Here is an 18,764-nt window from a genome sequence, read left to right on the forward strand (position 1 = left end):
CTAGCACAGTAGATAAAAGTATCAGAAATGGAACCTGCCAGCCCTTAGTCAGCTAGGTAGAACAAAAGTGACCAAAAAAAAGTTGTGTCTATTAGTGCTCCTATCCCCAGAGAATGTACCACCAGATCCCTACCCCTCTGACACATGCCTTAGTCAATGTATTTACTTTACATGTAAGCTAGGTACTTTTCAAACTGCTGCCTCTGCTGGGAATTAGAGCCAGTAAGATTACACATGTGCCCTTTAATAGTGAGTTGTCAGTTCTTAATGCCTTCCAACTTTCCTGGACATAAGCCCCATTGCTTTTCAAAGCCAGAGGTTATGGAGGCTCATCTTCTCCATGGGCCATGGAGCCTAGTGTGGGGCTCACATTCCTCAGCTTTTACAGTTTTGTATGGCTTCTGCTTGTGGGTCACTGCACCAGGTATCTGGATCCTCACTACACCATGTCTCTGCCCTTTACCAATGTCAGTGTGGCTTTTTTTTTTTTTTAAATACCCCTGTTGTGTATGATCAGTTCTGCTAGTCTTCAGTTTGTCAGAGATAATTGTTCTGTGTACAACTATAGATTTTGGTGTGTCCATAAGAGGGGTGAGCTCAGGATCTTCCTACTCTTCCATCCTGATCAATCCCACTTGCATTTTTTACTGTAAACAACATAATTCAAGACAAATGATATTTGGATATCATTTTGGATGATATTTGATATGTGGATATTGCTTAATTCGGTGTTTTGAGAAAATTTCTAGCCTTCTATAGTTAATAAAAAAAGAGCAAAAATTATTAATCTATTGCAATGTATTATCATTTACTATATTGTTGCATTTGACTTGCATTAAAAATTTTAAAAGAATTTTTTTCACCTTTATTTATGAGGGATATTGGTTTGTAATTTTCTGTGATGTCTTTGGTTTTTGTAGTAGGATAGTAATACTGTCTCATAAAATGAGTTGGGAATTATTGTCTCCTTTATTTTCTGGAAGATAGACTTGTTGCTATTTCTTTGCTAGATGTTCAGTAGAATTTGCCAATGAATCCACTAGGCCTGGGTTTATTTTATGGGACAGTTTTTAGCTAAAACTTAGTTTCCTTATTTATAAAGGCATTTATGTTATTTCTTCTTGAGTGAGCTTTAGTCTTTAAAAATATTTGGGTTTTACCTAAATGGTAGAATTTATTAGCATGAAGTTGTATTATGTTACCCTTATCCTTTTAACATATGTGAAGTTAGGGTGATATCATTGATCTCATTCCTAAGATTAATTTATATCTTCTTTTTTCCCCCCCTGATCAGTGTAGCTAGAATTTGATCAATTTTATTGATCTCTAAGAATCAGGTTCTTTTTTGTGGTAATAGTTTTATTGACATACAGTTTGCTAATATGAAGTGTACAATTAAATGGATTTTAGTATATTTATGGAGTTCAGCAACTGTTACTAAAACAATTTTAGTAAAGTTCATCAACCCAACAACAACAAAAAACTCTTGAAGAACTCTCATACACTGCTAGTATGAATATAAAATAGCATACCCACTATTGAGAACAGTTCAGTAATTTCTTAAGTTAACCATATTTATCATTTGGTCTACTTTTATTTTTTAAAAGAAATGAAAGCATAGGTTCATAGCCATATACCTGAATGTTCATAACAGCTTCATTTGAAATAGCTTCCAAATTGCCAAGACTATGGGCAGATAAGTAAATACATTTGTAAAATGACATACTACTCAGCCTGGAGAATGAATAAAGTTCATATATATAACAGTGTGAATAGATCTAAAAATCTTTATTCTGTACATTACACAATGAAAAAAAGGATCATAGCTTCGAAACAATATATTATAGCACCAATATTACAGCACCTCAATATGTAAGGCAGACATTGATAGTACTGCAGAGAGAAACAGACAGCAATACAATAAGAGTAGATTTCAATACCCCAATTCCAGCTACAGATAAATGGTTCAGACAGAAATCAGTAAGGTAATAGTGGACTTGAACAACTCTGTAGGCCAAATGGATCTGAGAAATACATACAGAATATTCCACCTTACAACAGCATAGCATTCTTCTCCAGTGCACATGAACGATTCTCCAAGATAGCTGACATATTTGGTCACAAAACAAGTTTTAAGAAATTTAAGAAGATTGAAACAACACTGGATATCTTTTCTGAACAAAATACTATGAAACTAGATATTAATATGGAAGAAAAAATGTAAAATTCACAAATATGTGGAAATTAAATAGCATGCTCCTGAATAATCAATCACAAGAAAGAATCAGAAGAGAAATAGGTAGAAATCTTCAGATAAATAAAAGTCAAAACACGAGAAATAAAACTACAGGATACAGCAAAAGCAATTCTAAAAGGTAAGCTAATAGTGATAAACACCTATGTTTTAAGAAATATCTCAATCTAACTTTACATCTCAAGGAACTAGAAAAAGAAAAGCAATCCCGAAGTCAGCAGAAGGAAGGAAATAATAAAGTTTACAGCAGAAACAAATAAAATAGAGTATTCAGAAAAACACAGTAGTTATCAAAACTAAGAGTTTTGTTTTGTTTTTTTAAGATTTATTTATTCATGATAGACATGGGGGGGTCGCAGAGACACCAGAGGAGGGAGAAGCAGGCTCCATGCCAGGAGCCCTATGTGGGACTCAATCCCGGGACTCCAGGATCGCGCCCTGAGCCAAAGGCAGGCGCTAAACCGCTGAGCCACCCAGGGATCCTCTAAGAGTTGGTTTTTAAAGAAGATACTCAAAAGTGACAAATTTTTAGCCAGACCAATGAATAAAAAAGGAAAAGACTCAAATCACAAATGGAAGACACATTAAAACTGATGTTACAGAAATAAAGTAGTTTATAACATTATTATGAACACTTTTGCACCAAGAAACTGGAAAACTGAAAAGAAATTAATAATTCCAGATACAAAAAAAAAAAAAAATAATTCCAGATACACACAATCTTCCAAGATGGAATTATGAAGAAATAGAAAATCTAATCAGACCTACAATTAATGGGGAGATTTGAATGAGTAATCAGAAACCTGCCAACAAAACAATTCCAGAACCAGAATTCACTAGTGAATCCTCAGGCTTGACTGGTGAATTGTACCAAAAATTCAGAGAATTAACACCACTCCTTCTCAATATCTCCCCAAAAATTTGCAAAAGGAGGAAATATTTTCAGACTCAATTTATAAGGACAGCATTATGCTCATAGCAAAAGAACAAGACACCTTAAGAAAACTATAGATCAATATTCCTGATGAATGTAATGTAGAAATCTATGACAAAATGCTAGAAAAGTGATTTTAACAGTGCATTAAGAGGATCATACACCATAACCAAGTGAGATTTATCCCTAGGATGGGAGAATGGTTGGATATGTGAAAGTCAATGTGATATATCATATTAGCAGAATAAAGGATAGAAATCATATGATCATTTTAGTAGATGTAAAAAAAGCATTTGACAAAATTTGCTGTCCCTTCATGATAAAACTGTCAACCAACTGAGAATAGAAGGGAAATACTTCAACATAATAAAAGCCACATAGGACCAGCCCTAACATCACATTCATTGATGAAAATTTAAAGTTTTTTTTCTAAGATCAGGAACGAGGCAATGATACCTGCTCTTGCCACTTATAGTCACATAGTACTGGAAATCCTAGTCACAGCAATTAGATTATAAACAAAATAAAAAGAATCCAAGTTGAAAAGGAAGAAGTAAAATTATCTCTCTTTGTAGACAAATGATCTAAATATGTAGATACCTTAAAGGTATCCTGTTCCTCAAAATTAGAGCTAACCAACAAATTCAGTGAAGTTGCAGGTCACAAAATCAATATATATATAAATCAGTTGCATTTCTGTTCTTTAAAAAGGAAATACCCAAAAGTGAAATTAAGAAAACAATCCCATTTACAATAATATGAATAAGAGTAAAATACTTAGGAATATATAGAACCAAGACGTGAAACTATTCTAAAATTTTTATAGAACCACTAAGGTTTCCAAATAGTCAAAGCAATCCAGAAAAAGAACAAAGCTGGAGACATCACACTTCCTGATTTTAAAATATACTACAAAGCTACAGAAATTAAAACAGTATGATATTGGCATAAAGACACAATATAGATCAATGGGAAAGAATAAAGTCTGCAAATCTGTAATATGCAGTTAACTGTTATTTGACATGGGTGCCAAGAACACACAATGGAGAAATGATATCCTTTACTATAAATGGTGCTGGGAACACTGGGTAGCCACGTACAAAAGAATGAAATTGACTCTTCATCTTACACCCTACAAAAAATAAGTTGAAAATAGATGAAAAACTTAAATGTAAGACCTGAAACTACAAAACTCCTAAAATAAAACATAAAGAAAAAGGTCCTTGACATTGGTCGTGGCAGTGATTTCTTGAATATGACACCAAAAGCACAAGCAACTGTAGCAAAAATAAACAAGTGAGATTACATCAAACTAAGAAGCTTGTGCCCACCTTAAGGAACATCTAACCGAATAAAAGGCAAACACTGGAATACGAGAAAATATTTGCAAACACTATATCTGATAAGGGATTAATATCCAAAATATATAAGGAATTCCTGTAACTCAATAGCAAAAAAACAAATACATTCTCATACATTTGTGAGACATTTCTCACAAAAAGACATACAAATGACCAACAAGTATATTAACATAATTAATCATGAAGAAACACAAATCAAACCACAATGATACATCACCACACATTTGTTAGGATGGATTTTATAGAAAAAAATTATTAGTGAGAATGTGGAAAATGAGTCCCTTGTATACTTTTTATGGAAATACAAAATGATGCAGCTGCTGAAGGTGGCTGGAGGACAGGTGGGTAGGAGATGGGATAATTGAGTGATGAGCATTAAAGAGGGCACTTGATATAATGGCACTGGATATATAGTTTATTTCCTTTAGTTAAGAGTCAATCATGGTTTGCCTCCTTCTGCTTTTATATCAACTGATGAATCACTAAACAAAAAATTTTAAAAAGAAATCAAGATCACAGAGACACACCTGTATTCCCCTCTTCATTGTAGTGTTATTCACAATAGCCAAAATATAGAAACAACAGATGTCCATCATTGTATGAGTGGATAAAGGAAATGTGTGTGAATGCATAAAGTACCATTTTTTGCTTTCTATTGGAGTGACTGCCAGTTTTTATTTAATAAAACTTCCTTTGCATATTCTTGGTTTGGTTTTCTTTTGTATAAATGTTATGCTTAGTTTGTGCCATTTCTTATAAAAATCTTGTTGATATTTTGACATAAAAATCTTGTTGATCACCATACAGATTGCCTGTTTTGTGTTATTGAATTGTTAAACAGACAAGTATGGTAAATATCTAAATTTACTGTGATTTTTAAATATTTATTAATTAGGTTGCCTTTTAGTTTTGTTGATGGTTTCTTTTGCTCTGCAAAAGCTTCTTATTTTGATGTAGTCCCAATAGTTTATTTTTGCTTTTGTTTCCCTTGCCTTGGATACATATCTAGAAAAGTACTGGTATACCCGATATTAGAGAAATTACTTGTGTTTTCTTGTGGGATTTTTATGGTTTCTCCACCTACTGAATGGGAGGAGATAATTGCAAATGATATATCATTTGCAATGATATATCTAGGCATCAACATGCAAAACATGTAAAAATAATTATACAACTCAACACCAAAAAACAACACAATTTAAAATTGGGCCCAGAATTTGAATCTACATTTTCCCAAAGAAGACATACAGATGGCCAAAGACAAGTGAAAAGATGCTCAATATCACTAAATCATACGCAAATACAAATCAAAACCACAGTACAAAATCACCTCACATCAGTCAGAATGGCTAAAATCAAAAAGACAAGAAACAATAAGTGTTGGTGAGGATATGTCAAAAAAGGAACCCTTATGCACCATTGGTGGGAATGTAAATTGGGTCAGCCACTGTGGGAAGAGTATGGAAGTTCCTCAAAAAAACTAAAAGTAGAAATACTGTATGATCTAGTAATTCCATGACTGGGTATTTCTCCAAAGAAAATAAAAATGCTAATTTGAAAAGATACATGCACCTTTATGTTTCTTGCAGCATTATTTACAATAGCCAAGATATGGAAGCAACCGAAGTGTCCCTCAGCAAATGAAGGGATAAGGATGATGTGGAATAGATATGCCGTTAAATACTACACAGCCATTAAAAGGGATGAGATAACATGGATGAGATGACAACACAGATGGACATATTATGCTAAATGAAATATGTCAGACAAGAAAGACGAATACCATATGATTTCAGTCATATGTGGCATAAAAATATGAATAAACACACAAAAAGCAGAGTCACACTTGTAAATACAGAGAAAAAAAAAACTGGCAGTTGCCAGGGGGGCGGGGGATGGGCAAATGGATGAAGGGAGGCAGGAGAGACAGGCTTCCAGTGATGGAATGAATAAGTCATGGGAATAAGAGGCACAACATACGGAATATAGTCAGTGATATGGTAATAGTGCTGCTGTATGCAGACAGATGGTAGCTACACTTGTGGTGAGCGCAGCATAATGTATAAACTTGTTGAATCACTATGTTGTACACCTGAAACTAATGTAACATTGTCAGCTATATTCAAATAAAATTTCTTAACGAAAATGCTATTTTTTTTACATTAAATTCCAATATTCTAGTTAGGTTTATTCCTTAGCTATATTGGCATTCTTGTATCCATTATAAATGGAATTTCTTAGTTTTGAACTGTTACAATATAGAAATGCTTCTGATCTTTCTACATTGGACTTTGTATACAACCTCACTGATGTCTCTATCTTCAGTTTTAATGGTTTTTTTTTTCTAAATTCTCTATGTAAATGTTATGTGCAGACAGCTACATAATTTCAGTTTGATGTCAGTTTTGCAAGTTTACCTGTAATATGTACATTTCTTTCAGTCTTCTTATTCTGTTTTTCTATTGTTTGAATAGAAAGTGTGAAAGTAGGCATCTTGTTTGTGTAAATGTCTTTTAGGGGATTATTTCTAATACTGAACCATTAATTATGTTTGTATAAGGTGTTGGCAGGGATCCTTTGTCAAATTAAGGTAACTTCTTAACTTCAGTATGGCCTGGTGATAAAGATGAGGTATCTAGCTCTAGATTATCTGGGTTCATACATGATGCAGTGTTATTAACCAAAGTTCTAGGGAGATTTATGTAACCACTCTGTGCCTGATACAGCTTCATCAGCATTTGCTTTTGGCAGAGTGTATGGGCAATATTCATAGACATTTCCTTTTTTTGACATTTCCTATATGCTGGAAAATAAGGTTTGTAGGTAGATATGTATACACACACATTAGCCCAAGTCTGTCAAACCTTCTATATGTTTACTAATTTTTGTTTGCTCAGTCCATCTGACATGGGTTCAACTCTATTTGTTACTCAGTGAATTATTTAGGTATTATATTTAGATAACAATTCTTCACTCCCAGAGTAAACTTCATTCAGATATGTGATGCTCTGGTGATTAATAATATTCTATTTATAGTGTTTGCTGTTGATTTTTCCTTGGTGTGTTGTTTCAAGTGTTTTTGTAATTTTAGATTGTGATTTTGTCCTTGCTTGAGTTTATCTGTGAGAATCTGGAAGCCCTAAGCTATGGAAGTGGTTTTTCAAGGCGTTTTAGAATTTGTTTTTTCCAAATATCACTAAAAAATTCCTGGACAGGGTCTTTTCAGTGTGCATGTCTGTGCATGTGTGTGTGTAAAACAGCTTTATTGAGATGTAATTCACATATGGTACAATCTATCCAGTGTACAGTTCAAGGCCTTTTTTTTTAGCATATTCACAGAGTTATTTAACCAATAGTATAAATAATTTTAGACCATTTCATTACCCTGAAGAGAATCCTGTACCCAGTAGCACCCAAGTCCCATTTTATTTTCCACAAATATACGACCCAACCCCTCTGTTTCAGGCAACCATCATTCCTTTGCTCACTATTTTTCACCTCTTCTGACATTTCATATAACTATATAATATGTGGCCTTTTATGACCAACTTATTTGACTTAGCATAATGTTTATAAATTTCATCCATGTTAGAGATTGTGTATCAGAAATTCATGTGTTGTTTTTTTTTTGCTTCTTTCCAAGTTTTTATTTAGATTCCAGTTAGTTAGCATACAATTTAATACTACTTTCAGTGATTCACTGATTTCACTAATTCAGTGATTCATCACTTACATACAACACTTATATCACTTAAATACAACTTGCTCATCACAAGTACCCTTCTTAATCCCCAACACCTGTTTAACCCATCCCCACCTCTCCCACCCACCACCCCTCTAGTAACTATCAGTTTGTCCTCTATAGTTGAGAGTCTGTTTCTTGGTTTTCCTTTCTTTTTTTTCCTCTTCTTATGTTCATTGATTTTCTTAAATTCCACCTGAGTGAGATAATATGTTATTTATCTTTCTCTGACTGACTTATTTCACTTAGCATTATACTCTTTAGCTCCAACCACATTATGGCAAATGGTAAGATTTTATTCTTATAAAGACTGAGTAATATTCCCTTGCATATGTATACCACATCTTTATCCATTTATCAGTTGTTGGAAATTTGGACTCTTTCCATAATCTGGCTATTTTTTTATAAAACTGCTATGGACATCAAGGTGTATGTATCTCTGAAAATCAGTATTTTTGTATTTTTTGGGTAAATACCTAGTGGAGAAATTCATTTTTATGGTTGAATGATATTCTATTATAACGTTTATCCACCCATTGGTTAATAGACATTTGTGTTGTTTCTACTTTGGAACTAATGTAAATGCTGCTATGAACATTTATGTACAAATTTTTGTGGGGGCACATTTTCATTTCTCTAGAGTATATAGTTCTGAGGGGAATTTTCAGGTGGTATGTTTATGATATGTTAACTCTTTGAAGAACTGCTTGATTACTTTCCTAAATGGCCCCACTATTTTACTTTCTCACCAACAATGTATAAAAGTTTCATGTCTTTGTCAGCACTTGTTTGTTTGTTTGTTTTTCATTTTAGCCATCTTAGTAGGTGTGAAGTAGTATCTCACTGTGCTTTTGATTCACATTTCCCTAATGGCTAAGGATATTGAGGACCTTCAATGTACTTATTGGCTGTTTATTTTCTTTGGAGATATTTATTCAGATGCTTTGCTTATTTTTGAATTGGGCTGTCTTTTTATTTTTGAAATATAACATTTCTTTAAAAATTTTAGTTACAAATCATTTATCAGAGCTTAAGAGGTACAGAATTTGCTAATATTTTCTCTACTCTGTGAATTGTATTTCTAGTCGATGATTTCCTTTGGGGCACAAAACGTTTTAATACTGATGGAGTTCCATTTATTTTTTTGTTTCTATTGTCACTTGTCCTTTTGGTGTCCTATCTAAGAAGTTTTTGCCTATCCCAAGGTAACGAAGATTTGCTCCTGTATTTTTCTTTTAAGAGCTTTATAGCCTTCACTTTTTTCATTTAAATATTTTATCTAAGTTTTAAGTTAATTTGTGCATAGTATGAGGAAGAGGTTTAGCTATTTTCTTTTTTATATGGTTTTCTGAGCATCACTTGCTAAAGAGACTATTCTTTGGACTCTTGTAGAAAATTGACTAAATGTAATGAATTATTCTGAGGTCTCAATTCTGTTCCATAAATCTATTTCTCTGTCCTTAAGCAAGTACTACACTCTTTTGGCTGCTGTAGCTCTAAAGTAAGATTTGAAATTGGGAAATGTGAATCCCCCAACTTTGTCCTTTTTCAAGATTCTTTTGGCTCTTTTTGGTCCTTTGAATTTCCATGAGAATTTTAGGATCAGTTTGTCAACTGCAAAGAAGCCCACTGGCGTTTTTATAAGGATTGTATTGAATAAATGCATAGATCAGTTTGAAGAGTATTGCCATCTTATCCATCTTAAGTCTTATTTATGAACATGTAATGTCTTCCCATGTATTTAGATCTTTAATTTTGATCAACAATGTTTTGTAGTTTTCAGACTTTATGTTTTGCATTTATTTTGCTAAATTTGTTTCTAAGTATTCATTCTCTTGATGTTACTGTAAATGTAATTGTTTTCTTAATTTTGTTTTTGTTTTTAGGTTTTTTTTTCCTGTCCACATACATTTGCATTTTTCAGAAAAACCAACAGTTATGCTGGCAAAGATGCTGAATTAAGCTTTCAATACACTGAAAAACAACATTATTTTGCATGTCTGCAAAGTATACATTTGTTTTCAGAAATCTGGCAAAGTTTAACAGTTAACACTTTTTCACCAAATCGTAGACATCAATATGGAAATCATGATCTAACTGGATGAAATACACAGAGGGTTTGGTTTCCAATTGGTAAATGCCCATGCCAATCTGTTTGGAGCCTGGTGTATTCCACATGTTTACCTATTGGGCCATCTACAACTCTTCCTGGCTCCCTCTCTGCTGGAGGGGACTCACTGAACTCTGGCATGATACCAAGGTTTTCTTCATAATTTAGAAGCTGGTACATGTACAAAATAAGATCTTTCTCATAGGTAATGAATGGAGGAGAATGATCTTAGCCCAAGCACCTATCATGAAAGCCTGGTTTAATTTTGTTTTTGGACTGTTCATTGCTAGTATAGAAATGTGTTTGGTTTTTGCTTATTTTGTATTGATGTAAACCTTGCAACTTTGATGAACTAATTTCTAATTTCTAACAATATTTTAGTGTAGCCCATAGGATTTTCTGTTTACAAGATTATTTCACCTGAAAGTAGAGATAGTTTTACTTCTTTTCAATTTGGATACCTTTTATTTCACTACATTGCCTAATTGCCCTAAATAGAACCTCCAGTAGAAAGGTGAATAAATGTTGAAAGAGTGGGCAGTTTTGTATTGTACCTGGTCTTAGAGGAAAGAATTTTAGTCTTTCAGCACTATGATGTTAGATGCGTTTTTTAAAAATAGATTTCCTTTATCAAGTTGAGGAAATTTCATGTGCTCCTACTTTGTTTTTTATAATAAAAGATGTTGGATTTTTCTCAGGTACTTTTCATGGATCTATATAATCATGTGGGTTTTTTTCATTATATTAATGAAATGAGTTATTATATTAATCAATTTTGTGATAGTAAGACAACCTTTATTCTTGGGATAAATTTCAATTTATAATGCTGAATGATACCTGCCTATATGTTGCTGAATTCTGTTTACTTGTATTTTCTTGAGAATTTTTGCCTCTATATTCATAAGAGAAATCGGTTTTTAAATTTCTTTTGTTATTGTGTATTTGGTGTTGTTATCAGGGCTTTGTAGAATGAGTTAAGAAATGTTTCCTCTTTTCTATTATTCAAAAAAATTATGCATAATTGGTATTAATTCTTTAAATATTTGGTGTAATTCACCAGCAAAGCCATTTGGCTCTGAATTTTTCTTTGTGGGAAGTTTTTGACATTGCTATTTCAACCTTTTTACTTGTTATATAGCCACTCAGGTTTTCTGTTTCTTTCTCAGCCAGTTTCACTGGTTTATGGGCTTTTTTTTTTTTTTTAATTTCCCATTCAAAAAACAAGAGTATCCATTTAATCCAAGTTATCTACTTTGTTGGCATACAGTTGTCCATACTATTCCCTTGTAATCCTTTTTTTTTTCCTGTAAATTCAGCAATAATGCCCCCCTTTCCATGCTTCATTTTAGATATGGGAATAGATTTTAAATTAGGGAATAGATTTTAATCTTCTGGAGTTTTTCTCTTGGTCCATCTAGCTAAAGGCTCGTTAATTTTGCTGATCTTTCAAATAGCTTTTGGTTCATTTTTTTCTATTTTCCTGTTCTCTATTTTATTAATTTTTCTCTAATATTTATTACTTTCTTCTTTCTACTGGCTTTAGGTTTTTTGATGTTCTCTTCTTTTTTCCACTTGGATCAACTTTTAGTATTTTCTGTTATCAGCTTTTAATTCCCAAGCATGCAGGCAATGTAAATTCAGCCTCCAAATAAGCAAGAAACTCATTACTCAGCATCAGTTCACAGGCTTACCCCTCTGGTTTATTATTCCTCTTCATTTCCTTGAACTTAAAAATTTTTTTCCATCTTGCAAACCTGCTTATGTATTTTTCTAAAGCTAACATTTCTAGATACCGTGGCAGAAAGAACATCTTTTGCATGTGAATAATCCCATACACATCACTTATAGTTGCTAGTTTGTGAAAAGTTAGGTCTAAAACTTATCCTCCTGCCCAATAGTCAAGGATGAAAGCAAAGTACCCTGAATATAGGTAGGAAAGCATTTTACTTATTCCTTCAGCATTTAAAGAGTAGAATAAGACTTTAGGTAAAGTCTCCTTAGTAGAAGTTGTCTGCTTTGCAGAAAAAAAGTGAGATAGCAATATGGAACTATTATTTTTCTGCACCCAAATTGTTTGACTCTGTCTTCACATAAACTATATGTAACTTGCTCATTAAAATGAAAATACCCTTCTGATAAAAGTGTTAGATTTAATAACAGTGATTATTATTATTTTGAATATAGTTGACACTCAGTATTATGTTAGTTTCATAAGTACAACATAGCAATTCAACAACCCTGTATGTTATGCAGTGCTTGCCAGAAATGTAGCTACCATCTATTATGGTACAACATTATTATTAATAAGGAAAAGCCAAGTGAGGGTGACACCGTTTTCTAATTTTTACTATTACTTTCACAAATTGTATATTAGGGAATGGATTTTTTTTTATAATTAGTATGAATTAGAAGCTGGTAAGTAAAATCTTTTCTAACTCCCAAACTTTTAAGATCTTGAAAAAAAAAATCATTCCTTACTGTGTATCTCATTTCTTTGTCTACAAAATATGATTAATGACACTAATCTGGGGACAATTTGTAGCAAAGATGCAAGAGATAGAGCAGAATCTGAAATGTAATTTTTACCCGTTATCAAGGAAACTTTGTGTAAGAAAAGGCTGCATTATTCAGATGCTGCTCAATATCCCAATTGCTTAATGTTATTGGAGTGGTAAGTATGTTGTAGAAAGTTAAATAGTTCACTATGTGAAATCTGTCTTTTTTTTTTTTTTTTCAATTAATACTTTGAAGAGAAAGAGATCAACTGGATCAGGTGTCTCAAAGTCATCTTTGTTGTTTGCACCCATGATATTTATAAATGTTTTGTTCTAGGCTTTACCTAATTATATTTTGGGGTTCCCATACATTTTTAATCTAGCAAAAGTAATGAGCATGCTTCCAAATGCTGAATGCTAAGTAAAGCCTGCTTGTTGCCCTTGGAAAAGGTCCCATTGTCGTATTCAGTGGCTGTGTATTTCAGCTCCCATCATTTTTTCTGTGTGTAGCCAGGGTACCAGCTCAGCTGCCAAAAAGCCAAAGCTGAGCAAAGACAAGGATGATCTCAATCAGTCTGATAGTCATTACTGATAGCCATTGTTCAGAAAAAAACATGAAAAGTAAATCTGAACATGAAATAAAGAAATACAGACAGCCTATGTGGCTCAGCGGTTTAGCGCTGCCTTCAGCCTGGGGCATGATCCTGGAGACCTAGGATTGAATCCCATGTCAGGCTCCCTGCATGGAGCCTGCTTCTCCCTCTGCCTGTGTCTCTGCCCCCCGCCCCTCTCTGTATGTCTCTCATGAATAAATAAATAAAATCTTTAAAAAAAAGAAATACACTTAGCTTTATTAATCAGATTAAAAAGAAAGAAGAACCAGTGTCTGGTTTTAGAACATAGCTAACTTCCAAGCAAGACTTATATTCTAGATTTATATTTTTTCATAGAATTTAAAAAGAATCTTGGCTTAGCCTTTTCTTCTGACTGAGGGACCTAAAAAGAACCATATTCATATCAATTTAAAACTCGGAGTTTGAGGCTTTCCAATTTAGAATTTAGACCTTTGTTTTCTTTATATGTAATCTACCTTGGAACCTACTAATCACACAATTGTGTTTAAAAATCTTAGTAAAAATGAAGTAGTACTTGGAGTAACAAATATAGTACAAATATAATAATAAGCCCCTTTGATGACTGGTACTATGTTTTTTTTACCATAGAAAGCATTCAGTAAATATTTGTTTAACAAATAAAATAGAAAAAATATAAATTTGTAAGAATCACAAATTGTCAAAAACATTTCAGGTGCCCTTTCAAGTAATTATGGAGGCTTTTGATAGGAAGGATATTCACAAGGAAAAACTTCAGCTATCATCCTTAGATTGTTAATGTCACAAGAAGAATGAGTCTAATTTAGAGGCTTTTTAAAAATCTCCCAAAAGAAAAATAATTAGAAAACAAATGAGATATCTATTTATATTAACAGTGCTTCCATCTATTTTCTTTCTTTCTTTGCTTGTTTGCAAAAGCAGGCATAAAAAAGAAGCAAATATTTTCTCAGGGCAGTTATCACCTAGCAGCTTTCCCCCCATGATCTGGACTCTGCACAAGTTATTAATTTGAGTTAAGAGAACCGGTAAAAGTCATCACCTTGGCTCACATTTCCTACTTCCTGTCACTGAAAGCAGTTCACAGATGCAAATAAAGAAATAGGAAAATAAGTGTGATTCTCTTGTCTTTTGATAGAAGAGAAATTTCTGGGAAGAAATCCTTACAAGAAAAAAGCTCATCAGAAATCTTTCCAATCTAAAATAACATTAGTAACAAGCGTAATAATACTTCATTATACAGGCATTGCAAAGTCTCATATAGAGGAAAGGACATCTTTATTCTTGACTCATAAAAGCAAAAATGGATGACAGAAATCAATACTTAGTCTCCTAAGAGTATATCATGGATGGTCTTCCAAATCAGTAGCCTTTAAGACTGATATTCAGTAGCAACCTCCCACTGTTCAAACTACAGTGTGATTATAGTCTTGACAAAATTACAGCCATTTTAATTAGTCACAACACATTACCATGTACAAACTCTAAAGCACTCAGCCACTTCTTGGAGATACAGAAATAAGCATAATTTGATCCTTATATTCAAGGTGATTGCTGTAGTGCATTCAGATTGCTATGACTAAATACCACAGAGTAACATATAAATAACAGAAATATACTTCTCATGGTTCTGGAGGTTGGGAAGTGAAAAATATGGCACCAGCAGATTGGTGTAGTGGCTGATGAGGGCCCATCTCCTGTTTCAGAGACAGCACTTTCTTGCTGTGTCCTCCCTTGGTGGAACAGGCCAGAAAGTTCTCTAGTGCATCTTTTATAAGAACAGTACTCCATTCAAGAGGGCTCCCTCCTTGTGATCTAATCACCTCCTGCCCCACTGTCTAATACTATTACCTTGGGAGTTAACATTTCAACATATATATATTTTGGGGTGACACATTCAGACCATAGAAGTGATATTCTACTGAGAAAATAGACAAACAGACCATTACAAGGAATGTTCAAAGTGATACAAGGACTTTGACTGGGTACTGATGTGGTAAACTGGTGACGTATCCAATTTATTCTTAAGAAGACTGGGAAGGTACGTGGGAAAAGTGACTTCTAAGCTGAAAACTGGAAGATGAATAGAAATTCATGTGCTACAGAAGAAAAGAAATAGATGGGAGTAAGTAAGTAAGACGGGAGTCATTCAAAGCAATAATTATATTCCAAATTGTTGATTTATTTTGTTACTTTATTCTAATTTTTTTCACATTCTCTTTAGGTGCCAAGAAATAGACTTAAAATGCTAGCACTTATACAAACCAAAGTACACAGATAAACTCTCTCTTATCCATTAGCACCCCGGATAATGTGTATAGACTGAGCTTCTGGTGCGGGTGGAAGTTTCCGTTATTCTTTTGTAATTCATGATAAGGGAACAGTGTTTCATATGAATATTGTAATCTCCAGTACAGTTCTGAAGAAACTACCATTAATTTGTAAGAGAGAAAGAAAAGTTGGTTGAAAGTAAAACATATTTTATGCTATTGAGTTGTTGGATTTCTTTGTATGTATTTTGGATATTAGCCTCTTATCAAATATATGGTTTGCAAAAAGTTGGTCCATTTTTTCAGTTGTCTTTTCACTTTTTTGGTTGGTCCCTTTGCTGTATAGATGTTTTTTAGTTTGATGTAGTCTCATTTGTCTATTTTTTCTTTTGCTGTTTGTACTTTTGCTGTCATATCAAGAAATCATTGCCAAGACCAGTGTCATGAAGCTCTCTCATTTTTTTTCTCTAGAATTTTTATAGATTTGGTTCTTACATTTAAGTCTTTAATTTACTTTGAGCTGATTTTTATTTTGGGTTTAAGATAAGGGATCAATTTCATTGTTTTGCATGCAGATATCCAGTTTGTCTGACACCGTTTGTTGAAAACTATCCTTTCTCCATTGTGTATCCTTAGCATCTTTGTCAAAGATCGGTTGACTGTATAAGTTTGTTTATTTCTGGGCTCTCCGTTCTGTTTCATTGGTCTACATGTCTGTTTTTAGGTTAGTACTCTACTGTTTTAATTTCTCTAGCTATGTAATATTTTGAAAACAAGAAATGTGATACCTCCAGCTTTGTTCTTTTTTATCAAGATTGTTTTGGCTATTTGGTCCTTTGTGGCTACATAGAAATTTTAGGATTTTTTGTGTTTGTGAAAAATGTCATTGGAATTCTAATAGAGTTAAATCTGTATATTGTGTTAAATCTGTATATTGCCTTGGTTAGTGTATTTTAACAATATTAATTCTTCCACTCAATGACCATGGAATACCTTTCCATTTATTTTTTTGTCTTATTCAATTTCTTTTATTACTGTTTCGTAGTTTTCAGTGTATACATTTTCACCTTACTGGTTAATTCCTGAATACTGAACTGGTATATTAATCCTAATAATTTTTTGTGTCATCTTCAGAATTTTCAACATATAAGATATTCATCTGCAAACAGAAGCAGTATTACTTTTGCCTGTCTGATTTGGATGCATTTTATTTATTTTTCTTGCCTAATTGCTCTGGCTAGAACTCCTAGTACTATGTTAAATGGAAGTGGAAAGATGAGAATCCTTGCCTTATTCCTGTTGTTAGAGGAAGACCTTTTATTTTTTCCCAGTTGACTATAATGTTAGCTGTGGCCTTTTTATATATGACCTTTATTACGTTAAACTACATCTTTTCCACATATAGTTTATTGAGAGTTTTTAATCATGAAAATGTGTTTAATTTTGTCAAAGGAGATGGTTATATGAATTTTATCCTTTATTCTGTTAAAGTGATAATCATATTAATTGATTTTCATATGTTGAAATATCCTTGGGCCTGAGAATAAACTCTACTTGGTCATGGTATATGATCCTCTTAATATGATGTTGAATTCAGTTCACTAGTATTTTGTTCAGGATTTTTTGCATTTATGTTTATCAAGAATTCTAGTCACAATGCTTTTGTCTGTATCAAAGTAATGCAGCTCTCATGAATAAGTTTAGAAATGTGCTCTCCTTTTCTTTTCTTTTTTTTTTTTTTTTTTTGGAAGAGTTTGGAAATGATTGGTATTATTTCTTCTTTAAATGTTTGGTAGAATTTACCAGTGATGCCATCTAATCCTGAACTTTTCTTTTGGGGGAGGTTTTTGATTACTGCATTAATCTCCTTACTGTTAATTGACTTGTTCAAATTTTTTATTTTGTTACAATTCATTCTTAGTTGTACTAAGAACTTAGTACATTTCTAAGAACTTACTCATTTTTCCTGGGGTACCCAGTTTGTTGATCTATAATTTTTCATATTAGTCTGTTATTGCATGAAAGACTTGAATAGACATTTAGACATTTCTCCAAAGAAGACATAAATGGACAACAGGTATATTAAAAGTTGCTTATATCATTAATAATCAAAGAAATGCAATTTAAAATGATGAGATACCATCTCACACCTGTTAGAATGGCTGTTATTTGTAAAAAGGTAACAAATGTTGACAAAGATGTATAGAAATAAGAATTCTTAGTGTTGTTTAGAATGCAAAGTGGTGCAGTTGCTAAGGAAAACAATATGGAGGTTCCTCGAGAAATCAAAAGTAAAACTACCATATGTTTCAGAAAACCCATTTCTGGCTATATATCTAAAATAATGAAAATAATTCTTTGGAATGTGTCCACTCTCATGTTCATTGAAGTGTTATTCTCAATAGCTAAGATATGGGATGCCTGGGTAGCTCAGTGGTTGAGTATCCACCTTTGTCTCAGAGTGTGATCCCAGGATCCATGATCAAGTCCCACATGGGGCTCCCTGTGGGGATCCTGCTTCTCCCTCTGCTTGTGTCTCTGCCTCTCTCTCTCTCTCTCTCTCTCTCAAATAAATAAATAAATCTTAAAAAAAATAGCTAAGATGTGAAAACACCCTAAATGTCCATCAGTAGATGAGTGAATAAAGAAAATGCAGTATGTACATACAGTGGAATGTAGTTCAACCTTAAAAAATAAAGAAATCCGGGCAGCCCCGGTGGCTCAGTGGTTTAGCACCACCTTCAGACCAGGGCGATCCTGGAGACCCGAGATTGAGTCCCACGTTAGGCTCCCTGCATGGAGCCTGCTTCTCCCTCTGCCTGTGTCTCTGCCTCTCTCTCTCTCTCCTCTCTGTGTATTCTCATGAATAAATAAATAAAATCTTAAAAAAAAAAAAAAAAGGAAATCCTTCTGTATGCAACAACATGGATGAACTTGGAAGACATGCTATGTAAAACAAGCCAGTCATAGAAGACAAATACTTAGTG

The sequence above is a fragment of the Vulpes lagopus genome, chromosome 8 (assembly GCF_018345385.1).
Source record: "Vulpes lagopus strain Blue_001 chromosome 8, ASM1834538v1, whole genome shotgun sequence".
In the NCBI taxonomy this organism is placed as follows: Eukaryota; Metazoa; Chordata; class Mammalia; order Carnivora; family Canidae; genus Vulpes; species Vulpes lagopus.